The sequence below is a fragment of the Ambystoma mexicanum genome, chromosome 1p (genome assembly GCF_040938575.1).
Source record: "Ambystoma mexicanum isolate Mex_15411 chromosome 1p, UKY_AmexF1_1, whole genome shotgun sequence".
Classification (NCBI taxonomy): domain Eukaryota; kingdom Metazoa; phylum Chordata; class Amphibia; order Caudata; family Ambystomatidae; genus Ambystoma; species Ambystoma mexicanum.
In genome coordinates this window covers 665,802,053-665,815,945 of record NC_090921.1, presented here as the reverse complement: position 1 = coordinate 665,815,945, position 13,893 = coordinate 665,802,053, and positions in this window count along the sequence as shown.

The following is a 13,893-nucleotide window of genomic DNA, read 5'->3' as shown; positions in this document are numbered from 1 at the left end:
CTCTCTTCTGATATTCACATGTACCTTGCTGGTGGACCAGATGATGAACACATAACTTGGTTCCTACAGAGTGAAATAATTCATTACAGGGATTGAGTCATCAAAGGACTCAGGCAGGTGAGTTAAAACAGACAAACGGTATGGGATGGATTTAAAACGTACCTATTGTGTTGAAGCATCCATGTGGTATTGGGGGACAAATCACCCCATAGTTTTGATGTGTCCTTTATCACTTCAAGTGAAGTTGTGCTTCAAAGTCTGTATCCCAAGGGTTGGCTTTAGAGGGAAAGGGACAGGATGTTGTATTCTTTTATATTCAGTAGCCTGGGAATGGCAGTACACGGCCACTAAATGTCAGAAGACTCACTGATGTATTTCAGGTGCTCTCCTGGGTAGCATGATGGCTCCGCGTGGGTTTCCAATGTTAACCGCTTGCAGTTGCGCTACACGGACTGCTTCCTTTGTGTTCGGAGAATGAAGAGAAAAGAAGAAAAGTGCTGCTATGTTATTTCTATAATCGCAGCAGCCTAAGCTTGGCAATCAGTGGCAGTTAAATGTAGGTTTCACTCACCGTCTACATGCAGTTGTTTTCCTGTGAAGTGGTCCCAGACCCTTCTTTGCTGGTTAGTGGACTTATCCAGCCACTGGTACAAGGGAGGTTTCCTCTGATGCACTCTTCACTTTTACTCGGTCCAAGACACTTCTCTGGTGGTCAGTGGTCTTATCCCCACCACTGGTGGAGGGGGTGCTAAGGCATGTGGGGGAGGGATGTTATACAATGGGTTATACACAAGGTGATCCTCCTTTTCCCCAGAGGGAGTGTCCCTCCCCATGAGGTCCTCCTGCATTCAACCACTCCTAGGGGAACTATTGGGTAGCGGCCGCACCTCCCTAGCCTCATTGGAAAGGGCTCCCCTTTGGGGAGAAGTGATGATACCTAGCGAATCATCACAATATCCTACATTAACCAGTGACCAGGATATACCACTGGACAACAAGGAGCTAGTATATAGCGTTCCGCAAGTTTAACTTCCACATATGATGCAAAGATATCATTTTGCCAATTAATTACAACCCCTTCTGTTTTAAATATCGTATAGATGTGTCCTAATGTTTATTTATAGATTGTCCCAAATGCACAGAGTTAAATCCACACAGAAGTGTTTGTTCTGTATCAGTTGGCCTGGGGAGCCAAAGGTAGCTCCTGGTAGAGGTCCGTGTCAATGTAAATAGGCACTTCTAGGCTACAAGCAGGAGCTTATTAGCTCCCAGCTCCCCACAATTTCGAACCCTGTAGACGTTGTATTGTATTTCTAAATAAACTAATGTTGTATCCATAGGTGATCACAATCTTAAATGTTTTGTTGACGTCACTCAAACCTCACTGCATATAAGGTAATTCCAAGATTGCCATCTTTATATTTCATATCATTCTATTTTGCTTGGTATGTGCTTCACGTGTAGAAATGACATTGTCACTCAACGTGGGTTTTTAAAGACAAAAATTAAACTAGGTGTTATTTAGTATGACTAATAGTGATACCTATGCAAAAGCTTTTGTATGGATGAGTGCAGGTACTCAGTATTATGTTGCTTACATATCTTATACTTGGCTAGGTTTTTCTTAGTTTAATTTTCATCCATAGTGAGTAGCCAAGTATCAGACAGTCAAAATATGAATATACAATCACATAAAAAAGTACCAGTCTTTAAACTTAGGTCAACACAGGGCTGTGATCTTCTGACTTTTATTTGAGACCACCGAATACAATGTAGTATATGCAGCAAAGGTGCACCAGTTGTCCTTTAGTAACCAAAGAAAGGCAACTCATTTCAAAGTCCATTTACAGAATACATCAACCAGGCAAGATGTGAAAAGCTGGTACTGTGAATGCTGTCACCGGGAATAAACGAACGTCACCGTTCCTGCAGTGGGATGTGTGACAAATTGACTTCTACCCTGCAGGAGTACCGTGATGAGTAGAGGCTAAAATGCCCACTCAGCTCTTACACTTCTACAAAACAAGATTCAACACAATTGTTAAGAAGGATTTCTGAACTCTGACCTGGTGGCCAGAGGTCAGAAGGCCAGCTTAGTTTATTGGAACAGGGTAACCATCTGGACAAGCCAGACCAATCAAGGTAGCATTGGTGGCGGTCAAGACTAGGTATCAGGAGGGGTGAGGGTGACTGAAAGACCTCAATGAGCACACAGAGTAAATGACACTACAAATCACTTCCCGACAGGTGTATATATATTAAACATATAAGTACATTTATTCAAGGCCTTTGAACTTCAACACACAGCAATTACCAATAGTAATACATCAAACCAACACAACACTACTATACCACATATATACAATAACAAGTGGCCTAAAGGGATAAAAGCACAGAATGGGTCCACAACATAAAAGGGAAGGAAGCAAGCAGTGCAAATAGTATTTAGGCAGTTCTTCATGAAATAAACCCTAACTCTGGGGCAGTTCAGTCCCTACGAAGACAGGAGCCTAGCGCTCAATGTTCTTTCAAATACTGGTGCATGCGATAATGCAGAGGGGTGTAGAGGAGGCCCCAAATATGGCCCGCACTCCAACCTACCATTTTGAAGTACCAGGAACGTTCACGCCGAAATATGTGATGTATGATGAGCCAATACACCAGCAGAGAGCCGCAGTGGGGCTCTGTCCAGTACCTATCAGACTGGCAGCACCTACTGAAGTACCTACATTTAAGAAACTGTGGACAGTAAGGTACCCATTGAGAAAACAGTATCGAAAAGTAACACAGAATGACGATTGTCAAAACGTAGTGCCTGAAGGAGCCAAGAAAGTCCTAAAAGAAGAAGAAAGGTCACATCACTAGAACTCTGACTGAGTCAAAGATAAAGAAAACGACGACCTGTGAATGACGAAAAGAGACGAAACACCATGGACAAGTGACATCCTGAGTTTGAAGTGAAATGAGTGATGTCAAGTAAAAAGCTTATGCCATAAGAGCAACGAAGATATGCAACCAATTTACACATGTACATATGCTTGGAACAGCAAGAAAGCTGAGAAAATCGTGCGGCTTGCTATGCTTAATAGAAAGATAGGTTGTGGCAAGCGCCACCTATACAGGTCTACCTCAAAAGGAGCACTTTATATAACGTATATGTCCACTTTGCACAAGAGCAGAATCAACCGCAAGTTACTAGAGGCCTCAGGGGAGAAGCCCCTAAAACATGGGAATCGAAAGCCAAGAACAGAAACGAAACTCAGATGCATGAAACAGTGCAAAGAAACCAAGGTGTTCTCAGTTGACACAGGCTAATACAATTTATGACACCAAGAGCAAAGTATCCTGTTCAAAGGAGTCAAAATAAGAAGCATAAGGCATTTGGTGGACAGAAAGCTAAAATCAAATATGCAAATTACATGGAGACGGAGATGATTTCACGGTGCCTGAAATACGTGACATGCCAAGCAAGAAGAGTTGGGCCTTCACACGTAGGCACAGCTTTGAGCCATGCACAGATATCTGAATTCTCCCAAAGAGAGAGGCAGCATCGAGGCCTACAAACACGAAATTAATTGACACATGGCCAGTGGGGCGGTGATGAATGGTGATACTGGTTGGTGGGAGGCTAGGGGAGCTGACGGGCACCCTGCAGTTGGCCGACCATTCTGCATGCTGCTAAGCAAAGTGGAAAAGTACAAGGGGGCTTGGTGCCAACCCAATCACAATGGACCAAGTAATCTAGGATCCTATAGTTTGTAGAACCAATGAGACGTCATACTTTTAGTGATGTCCACAGTAGTCATTCTGAAGGAAGGGCTTAGATGCCCCACCTGACACTAGTTATCCAATCCTTTCTCTCCACTATCCTATACAGATATAGTACCTTCCTATAACCAATAGAATTGCATGCAACATTTTTAGCGTTTCACATCCGCGATGACGAGTTTTGAGTCTAAAGGATGCGATTTCTGTGAAGTTCATCGGAGTTGGGAAGCGAAAAGGAATATCACGCAACCGCGGATATTCATGAAACTCCATGTTTTTGTACTTGTCATTAAACTGACACCCTTTGCCAAACCATTCAGTGGTCATTATTGATTCGATGCTTGAGTATTAATCTGCATTCCATCCATCTCACGGGTTCTGCTATTCCATCTTAAAGTGCTGTTTGCAAAACCCCCATTCCTATGGCCCGGCTGGGGTCCCTCCTGCACACTTGGTAGCAGAGATTGATGGTGATCGATTATTGATTAGATAAGACACCCATTGACCGTCAACATAAAGTAACTCTAGGTCCTCAGCAATATCAGAAGTCCTTTGCCATCTGGCTAAGTAGACCATGAAGATCCCCGTAGATAGTGGTTAGAATAAAGCGCAAAACCTGCAGGTAAAGGTCTGAAGGGACCTGTGTTTTTCCCCACAACCCCTTCCCACTTCTACGAGCAGCTCAGCGTGCGAACGGCAGGAGAGGCGGTGACGAAGGCAGTGATCCCGAGCATCCAGAGGGGAAATATGAGAACGGTAAGTGAAAAAGACTGAATACTTTGGCAAAAGTGCATGCCTTAGAACAAGTAAGGGAAGGTAACGGGGGGAGGCGGGAGAAAACAAAAATATAGTTAGAAGTAGACCAGAATATATATATATATATATATATATATATATATATATATATATATATATATATATATGGGGAAGGAAATAAGGGTTGACCAAGTAGTGGATAAGAATATCGGGGAGGACACCTGAGAGAAGAGGGGGATACCAGGAAGATACCTGAGAAGAGAGAGGATACCGGGGGGACACCCGAGAAGAGAGGATACGCACAAATTCCTACACTTAATATAGCAGCTAGAAGAAGCCTACATCCATAGTCCTGAATAAAACGGTAGTTACTAGGAGGCCACAGCAGTTAAAGACGCTTGTGAAAGGGATGGGCTTACACCACATTTCGGGGTAAAATTTAGGGGCAGAGATCTGTGTAGCCAGCTGGAGCTTGTCTAGTCTGTTAACGTTTGTCTTATGTGCTATGTGTTGTGAGGTCATAGGATGAAATTTTTCCTTCGAGGAACTAACATAAAAATTACACGATTGAGTAACTGAGATATTGTAGAATACAAATTGATATTTGTTGGTTGAAAAAGGAAGTATAATTTTGTGAAGAAAAAACGGTATTGGAGCTTGCGACGATTGGTGCTCGCTCATATTGGTGAAGTTGTTTAAGAAACAGAAGGGCATAACAAGTGTTATATGATGGAAAGGGGAACAGATTTAAGCATGGAAGACATGACTCCATTAGTACACCTGTGCAAACATTTGCCAAAACATGCACCTAAGCTGAAATAGTACAGTGGAGAATGGGTTAAGAAACTGCGAACAAAATGTTTATGCCTTGGGCCCAGGGTGGATCGCTGTCTAAAATGGTTCAACAGCACATGACGACATATTTGCATGCCACATACAAAGGCAAAAAGTTAGACAAACGCCTAGCTAGTTTATAGCTTTGGAAGATGTACCAAGAGGATAAGGAGAAGGAGCCACCGTTAGATTGGATACTTAACATATGTACAGAGGGGGGTGAGATGCCTTCTGTGCCGTCTGCCCCGTCTGAAACGAAAATCAAAGTCAGTAAGGATGAAGGATTATACCCGTTAAGAGAACTTAAAGCAGCCCCTGGGTATAGCAACCCAACATATGAGTCACCTACGCAAAGTAGTGACGAAAGCCCAGACAAAGAAAGAGATAGAGATATCACCTCCAAGGTCCCATGGGACAAGGAGAGACGCGAGAACAAGGGCAAAGACCAGGCACAAGCAACTACATCTCCCGATACAGAAAGAGAAGCCAAAAAATGGAAAGGAAATGAGGACAGAACTGATGAAATAGCATTCACACAGAATGAATGGATGGGAGGTCAGATTTTATTGAAACTCGATGGTAAAAGCATTGATGACGCGAATCCAAAAGAGAAGTTAGACGATGTACAGAGAAAGTTGAAGGAAAAAGGATTTAGAGATGAAAAAATTTGGAAAAAAGGTAGGCAAAGACGAGAAAAGTTATATCGTGAAGAGCAAGAAAGACAACAAGATCATAAACAGAGAACAGCTAATGATCAGGACCGACAGGAACAATGATGAATAGAGGAAGAAGAACAGAAGATATGGGAGAAAAGAATAAAGAGACGAAGGGATGAGGAAATACGAAGGGCAAATGAACTTAGAAATGCAAAGAAAGAGGACGAAGATAGGGTCAGAGAGGAAGCGAGGAGGCGCAGAGAATTCAATGACAACATTGAACGTCAATAAAGACAGAGAGCACATGATCTTGAATATCTGGAAAGAGAGGTTAAAAAACCTGACCCAGTAGTAGAGTGGGAAGACATTGAAGAATTCTTTCCTGAGTACGATTCAGTACCAGGCACGTCTAGGGCAAATATCGAGGATCACTTCGGCACAGAAGCATCGGAGAGACAATCGATAGAATATACAATGGGATGGGGCTAGAGCAAGTACCCCAGGGGGAAGGGGAAGAGCACTCAGCTTTATAATGCTGAAGAAGTCTCCCAAAGTAGTACAATTAGAGAGCTATCCCTAGATAGGTTGGAAATCAGTAAGAACAAGGAGAATGTGAGAAGTTGCACAAGTTGGGCACAGACAATGTCAGACACAGAAAGAGAGGAATATGAGGGAAAGGAAGATGAGAGAAGATGCGAAAAACGCTTCTCAGGTGGTCGGATTCTAGTGTGTCTGCACCGAGGGCATCGGAATCAGTCACACAGTCAGGCCGACGCAAAGAAATATTGTACGGTCAGAGGGGGTTGTCTCGACCACCCTATGCAAGCCGACTGAGGACATTACCAGGTAGGCGGCGATGCGAGAATATCAATCCTGCAATAGACAGAAAAACAATGAGAGAAGAGAGAGAGGGATATGCATCTCAATTTTCGTTGCTCGTGAAAGGAGGAGCGAGACCACAGTATATTCCATGGCCACACATGTATCGGGAAAACATGAAAAATAAGCTTCCAATGCTGACTTCGGGAGCCGGAAAATGGATACATGAGTTAGAAAAAATGACAGGAGGGACCACGTTAGCTATAGGGGATATCAAGGGTATTTTAATCGCCATACTTGGTGATAGAGCTGACGATGTGTGGACGTGCGCAGGTTACCCTGGTGTGACTACAGTTAATACCGCGCAAGATGGAGCACCGTTTAACAATTGCAGAGCCGCAGTATGGAAAGCATTACGATCGCTCTATCCCGATACTTCTGACATGGGAGCTATAATTTAACGTAAAATGAAGGAGTCAGAGGGCCCTTTGCTTTACATTCAGAATTTCCAAGACCCATGGGTACTGGAAACGCGGGAATCTTGGGGGAAATCTATACCCGTGTTTTACCATATATTATGCCAAGGACTGCCAGATCAGGTACAGAAACAGCCCAAGAACTTGGTAGGACTCGAGGTCAAACCATGGTCTGAAATACAATTGACCATAGCTCACTATTGCAGGCTGCTGCAAGAGAATACTCATAAAAAAGAGGCTACACGAAAAGGCAAAATTAGTGCAGAAAAAATTGTCAAAATATGCCATTGAAGGGGCAATGATAACTAGCAGAGATGGACCGAGCATGCAGCTGGTCAATAATCCACAACAAACAAATCAAGGTAATAATGGATTCTACCCCAGAGGGAGAGGATTTAGGGGAAGAGGATGGCAGAGTAATCAGGGAGGTTTCCAAAACATGCAAAATGGAAGTCAAGATATGTCAAATGGGCAAATGATCAGACCACCACCAATATGTTGGGTGTGTGGGATGACTGGGCACCTAGCACGCACATGCAGAAGTCAAGGCATGGTGCAAAACGACCAAGGAACCAGAGCAGGTATGGCGAATCCACCTGTGTTGTTACAACAGGGAGGAAATGGAGTTGCACAGAATCGCACGGTGCAACAGCAAAAGCCAGGAGCACAGCAAAGCTTACAACCTCAGAATTTGATAGGTTTTCCACAGGGACAGCCCCAACAGTCACTGATGCAAATCTCACAGACAACAGGTATAGGTCAGGCTGTGAATGATGAGATAAGAGCTAACACTGGTGATGGGGGAAGACCATTCACGCAAAATGGGACAAAATTGTATATGGACTAGGACAGCTCACTGGGAAACCTGATGTGTTCTATCCTATCAGTGACACCAGACCCTCACCAGGAACCAAGGGTGGATGTCGTTATAGGGGATAAAGAATATTCCTTGTTAGTTGACACGGGTGCGACACGCTTGTGTATACATGAAGGCAAGTTTTCCTTGTCCGGCGATGCTATAAATACTCAGGACTTCACAGGAGCAACAAGTCGTGTTCCTTTGACAGATACACTTCCAGTCTCTATAGAAGAATGTGACATGAATGTGCCACTGTTATATTCAAGGAAAACCCCAGTAAATATATTGGGACGAGACTTAATGACAAAGTTAAACATGACAATCTCGTTCACGGAGAAGGGCATAGTATGTTCAACTCCAGGAATGCACTATTTGAACGTATGCGAGATGATTAGAGCATACACAGGACGCACAACCATGAGAGCTATCCCATTGGAACCAGAGATATTTGCATATGGAGTATGTGTGCTGATGGCATGGCTACCAGGCCTTGGAGACAAAACCATGAGGACCCCAGATGAGTTTCTATTTAGGCCAAGAATACCCATGCACAAAGAAAAGGGACAAGTATTTCCCTTGATGATGCACACAGCCATAATAAGAGGGGAAATGGCTTTGGTCGATGGTTGTCATGATGAAGGCCGGAAAAGGTGCACAGTAATCACCATTGAAGAAGGGTACTGATTGACTGACATCACTGATGACGATCTGTTCGACGAACGAACAGATGCTGAGGAAATAACAATTGAAGTGAATCTCATTTTTTGGGTGAAAATGATCAAAAGAGAAGTGCCCCAGAGAATGATGTTGTCACAGAACCGTCCTGAATATTTTGAGGTCGATATGGCCCAGGTGCCTGGCTCAGTATGGACCATAGGCCCCTATGGCTTATTAAAAGGAGCCGGAGAAGTAAAAATTAAACTGAAGCCAGGAGCTATTTTACCAAAGGCATGACAGTATCCCATGTCTAAGGAGGTAGATGATGGAATTTTCAAGACAAGTTCGGCTATGATGGAACAGGGCATCTTAGTGATGTCAGATTCGCCATGCAATACTGCAGTTTACCCTATCAAGAAATCAAAGGGAGGGTCGTGGAGACTAATTCAAGATTTACGCCCGATAAACGATATTGTAGACGCCACGTTCCCTTTAGGCCCGAACCCGGCCACAATCCCATGTAATATACCTGTTGATGCAAAATACTTCACGGTGATTGACTTGAAAAATGCATTTTTCTCAATCTCATTGCACCGAGACTCACAAGATCTGACGTCATTCACCTTCAGAAAGATGCATCTGAAAAGCATGAGGTTACCCCAGGGGTACTGTGAGTCACCCTCACAAGATCTGACGTCATTCACCTTCAGAAAGATGCATCTGAAAAGCATGAGGTTACCCCAGGGGTACTGTGAGTCACCCTCAATTTTCAGAGTCCTGCAGATGGACTTAAGCAATTTTGCATTAGAGAGTGTTGTCTTGCAATATGTAGATGACATCTTAATTTGCAGCACCACAGAGGAAAAGTGCGATTCTATTCAGCTATTGACTATACTGGCTGAGAAAGGATATAAAGTTGACAAAGAAAAGTTACAGTACTGTCAGCAAGAAGTGTTGTATATAGGCCAGCTGATCTCACACGAGGGGAAAATAGTTACACCGGAAAGGGCTGAAGCCACACTGAACACAGCTAAGCCACAAACGATAAAACAGATGCAGAGCTTTCTAGGTCTTCGCAATTATGGCAGAGCGTGGGTCTTTGACTATAGCTCATATACCAAGCCCTTGTTACAAGCCCTAAAGAAGACACAGGTGACAAAAGAAAAAATGGTGTGGTCCGAGCCCATGGAGGAAGGGTTTACTGAACTCAAAAAAGCCATTTGCACGGCACCAGTTTTAGGGATTCCCAATTATGCAGAGGAATTTTACCTGTTCTCACACACGAATGTCAGCGTCATGACAGCAGTGCTCACACAGAGAACCACATTGGGGTACAAGCCCCTGGAATATTACAGTGGGAATTTGGACCCAGTGATGACAGACCACTTCCTGTGCGAACAAAGTTAAGCTGCCGCAGAGTTCACCATAGAGAAAGCGACAACCATTGTGGTGGGATGCTCAATGACTTTGTATGCCGAGCACGTGCTATTTGCCATTCTAGAGAAACCAAAAGGCACGTTGACATCTCAGAGAGCTTCTGCTTATGAAGTGATCATTTCGAATCCATCGATTAAGATCGCTCGATGCAAGATAGTGAACCCAGCTATGCTCATAGCAGAGCCAGTCACTGATTCCCACAATGAAAGAAAATGCATTGGCAGGAGGAGAAATTGTCTTCGTTGATGGTTCCTCGAGAATCGATCAAAACAATGGGCAAAGATATACAGGCGCTGTTGTGATGAAGCACACGGCAAATGGAGAATTTCAAGTGCTCCTTAGTGCACAATTACATCTAACTATTCATCAGCAGTAGCTGCATAACTATTGGCGTTGATACTCGCGATTGAGAACCACTCAGACCAAGAAGTAACAGTGTACAGTGACTCCGCCTATGTGACATCAACAGTACACGCAGGCTTAGCGCGCTGGAAAAGAAGGGGCTACTACCGAGCGGACGGCATGCCAGTGCAGCACGCAGCCCTATTGGACAGACTCATTAAGGCACTACAGCTCCCAGTGGGCATGGCAGTCATGAAATGCGCGGCCCACATAAAGGGGACAGATTTTATCTCACAAGGAAATCAAGCAGCAGACACAGAGGCCAAGCGTATGGCATCCAAGGGCGAGGCTATAGTGGACGTAGAAACAACTGATGTAAACAAAAAAATTATTGTTGCACGAAGTGAACCTGAGAGCTATAATAACATGGGGCAAACCCAGTTAACGGAACTCCAAGGGGAGGCACCACAGGAAGAGAAGAATCTCTGGAAGCGGCGAGGGTGTTCTTTAAACCCCTCCCAAAGCTTGTGGTGACAAGACAGCACTGGTAAACCAGTAATGCCTATAGCCCTGTTCAAATTAGCACTGGAGCAGTTACACTATCCAGCACACATGACGAAAGAGAATCTCGCTGCAACGCTTGCTGAAGACTGGTTTATACCGAACTTGGCAGAGCATGTTGCATTTTTTATGATGAACTGTATGATCTGCCAGCAGTTCACGGCTGGGCACACACTAAAAGTAATTAGAGGAGTTATCCCAAGGCCCAATGGACCTTTTCAGCACTTGCATGTCGATTACGTCGATATGATTCAAGTATGTAACGGGTACAGGTACCTAATTGTTGTGGTGTGTCCATTCTCTATATGGATAGAAGCAGGTCCATGTACACATCCAGACTCTACCTGTGTGGCCAAATTTCTGGTGACAGAAGTATTTCCCAGGTGGGGAGTATGTGAAGTCATGAGATCAGATAATGGGACTCACTTTGTCAATGATGTTTTTGAACAGATTAGCTTGTTGCTTGGTATAAAGCACAAGTTCTCGTCGGCGTATCACCAGCAAGGTAATGAAGTCTGTGAGAAGCTCAGCGGCTTGTTAAAGGAAAGGATAGCCAAATTGAAGCTTACTATGAAGAAAGGATGGCTACACTGCCTTCCACTGACACTGTACGCACTAAGAAACCAACCTGGTTCTGACCATCACCTTACACCGCACGAAATAGCAACAGGAAGAAGGATGCGCACTCCCCTGACACCCTGAGGCAGAGCTAGGTGTGATGCCCAGTCGACAAGTGAAATCTTAGGGTCTGAAATGCAAAAGTACTTGAATTGCATGACATCTTGTCTTGGCTTGTCTTTACTGTAATGGCAGGTCAGCTGCAGTGACGACGAAAAGGCTGTAGGGCAGCACAGAGCACAGAAGGAAATGCTACTACAGACAGCTCAGAGTCTATGTGTTCCTTCAATCTTCCCTGGAGACACTGTCCTGGTGAGGAATCACACAAGGAAAAAGTGGGACAAGCCAAGGTTCAACGGACGTTTCACAGTTGAAGACGTCACTCCATCTGCAGTCAAGCTACAAGGAAGAAGAGCTTGGATCTTCCTGGGTGACATCAAGCCATACTTCGGAGAAATCCCCCTTGCTGCACCCCAACACGTAGAGACTACAGACAACAGGGAAGAACCACAGCACGTGCAGACGAGATCCATGACGAAGAAGGACGCATGACCAGCAGCAAAGCAAAGACAAGGAATTTCTGTGCAATTTGTGGCTTCATTTTGGACATTCCTCCTAGCAAAAAGGGGATAAGGACATAAAAACGGACACTCTGTGCATCCTAGTTGCAGGGTAAAGAAGAGAAGTGCATGTATAAGCCACAACATAGTCTGTTGACTTTGAACTTTGGACTGATGCACACTGAAGCCTTGATAAGAAAAGAATATGTCAAATCCCAATCACAAACACACAAATTGGAAGAAAATACAGTATCCAGACTCTTTCAAAACAGGAACATTGTTGGACTCACAAATGACGTCCCACAGCCACATCACTAAAGACATTCTGCATTACCTTGACCTAGTCTTGAGGTCATACCCGTCACTAGTGGGAAGGCTCACTAGTATCCCCGAATTTCTGCAAGATCCTGAAAACGAAAAGACAATAAGGAGGCTGCTCACCGTGATCGCTGAGCAGTTCTTCCCGATTCCAGAATACACAGAGGAAAAAACAAATGTCCCAAGCGGAAGAAGAAGCGAATACACTCATCAATGTGATATTTTTTCGTCTAATTGAAGATCACCCAAACTTTGTCGGAAGACACACTGATGTATTAACATTCCTTCGAGATCCAGTAAACACAGAACGGCATAATAATTCAGGTCATTCTCCACACCAACCTAGATCCTAGAAGCCACTCGCAGCAAGTACCGAACTGTTCCAGAATTCAGCAAGGACTAATCGAATGTCCCCGTCACCAGAAGATAGCAGATTGGCGGACAATGTCTTCTTTCGCCTAATTGAGGAATTTCCAGAACTTGTGGGGAGACCTGCCACTGTGGATGTCCTCACTTTCATCAGAGACCCAGCAAAATCTACCCAGCTAAGCATGCTCCTACATGGTATTGTAGTACAAAGTAAACTCTCCAATCTCCATCAGAGTGTCCGCAGGAAACCGTGAAGCTCCCCGCTGAGGGACAGATCAAAAAAGCATTGCCAGAGAGTTCAACAGTAAAAAAAAGAAGATATGTACAATTATCATCTAAGGCCATTAAAATAGTGGCTGGACAGTTCCTAAAGGAATATGCTAAACAGACACAAATGTATTGTAGTTTAGCAGTGTGACAAACAACATTGTAGAATTCTTCAACAAAAAACAAAAAAAAGGAACAATGATTGATTGACGATAGAACAATTTGGATACATTTGACAATTCAAATAAGAGAACAATTGAGACCAATGCTATCTGTATCACAATTTCAAAGCAATTTGTAAAAATGATATACCGTAAAAAGGATACAATGCTCATTGATGGAAACACGAGGGCGAACGGTTCCATGAAGTTCACAAGCACCATCAGCATTCTCAGAACCAAATGTGGAAGGCACGCTGCCCTGAAGTGTCTTTTCTGAGTTATGCATGGTCTTAAAGGATCATCTTCTGATAAGAAGGCCATGCGTGTGGAGTTTTCATGGCAACAGGTATTTTCGATCAAAGGGCAATGATGACAGGTACACCAAGTGGAAACGTCTTCCATTCGACTTGGTTCAGCATCTGGTGAAACTTTGTC